The sequence below is a fragment of the Ranitomeya imitator genome, chromosome 2 (genome assembly GCF_032444005.1).
Source record: "Ranitomeya imitator isolate aRanImi1 chromosome 2, aRanImi1.pri, whole genome shotgun sequence".
NCBI classification, from domain to species: Eukaryota; Metazoa; Chordata; class Amphibia; order Anura; family Dendrobatidae; genus Ranitomeya; species Ranitomeya imitator.
In genome coordinates, this window is record NC_091283.1 from 248,225,873 (window position 1) to 248,226,976 (window position 1,104).

Sequence of the window (1,104 nt, forward strand, 5' to 3'; positions counted from 1 at the left end):
CTTTTTGCCCCAATTTTTTTTATTTTCCCAAGGGTAACAGAAGAAATTGGACCCAAAAGTTGTGCAACTTGTCCTCAGTATGATGATACCCCATATGTGGGGGTAAACGACTGTTTGTGCGCATGGCAGAGCTCGGAAGGGAAGGAGTGCCGTTTGACTTTTCAATGCAAAATTGACTGGAATTGAGTTGGGACGCCATGTTGCGTTTGGAGAGCCACTGATGTGCCTAAACATTGAAACCCCCCACAAGTCATATCATTTTGGAAAATAAACCCCCTAAGGAACTTCCATAGATGTGTGGTGAGAACTTTGAACCTCCAAATGTTTCACTACAGTTTATAATGCAGAGCCGTGAAAATAAAAATAATTTTTTGTTCCACAAAAATAATTTTTTAACCCCCAGTTTTGTATTTTCCCAAGGCTAACAGGAGAAATTAGACCCCAAAAGTTGTTGTCCAATTTGTCCTGAGTACGCTGATACCCCATATGTGGGGGGAACCACCGTTTGGGCGCATGGCAGAGGTCGGATCATGTTTGATTGCAGTGTTTCGGGGGGTAATGTGCCAGGAGCGGTCCGTGACACCCCCGTGCGCGCGGCTGATCGCTTTAGATGGACTATCCTGTCGGTGGTCATACAGGCCCATACCACCTCGACGGGATAGTACGTCTAATGTCAGAAAGGGGTTAAGTAGCGGCACACATGAACACCGGCAGCAGCAGGAAGCCGGTGGCTGACACTGCACACTACTGAAGAGCAATGAATACTCACTGATCTCTGTGCACACAGTCCCGGCAAGTGCAATCGCAACCTGGGGTCCACCATGCAGAGATGTAAAACTGCAGCTAATATGAACAATGGCGGAACATCCAGCGAGCAATAGCCAGCTCGCACTGAGTTACATATCACTCAGAGAATAGCACAGGAGGCTGTGTCACTCGCACATAGTAACATAAAAGATGCTCTGCAGTTGTTGTGAATTCTGTTTTCGAACTCCCTCCTGTGGTCATGAATGGTACTTCGGCAAGTTCTGTCCATGGACTCCCTCTGGTGGCTGTGAGTGGAGCTGCTGCTTCTGAGGTTCCTTCCACAGGTGACGTAGTTTA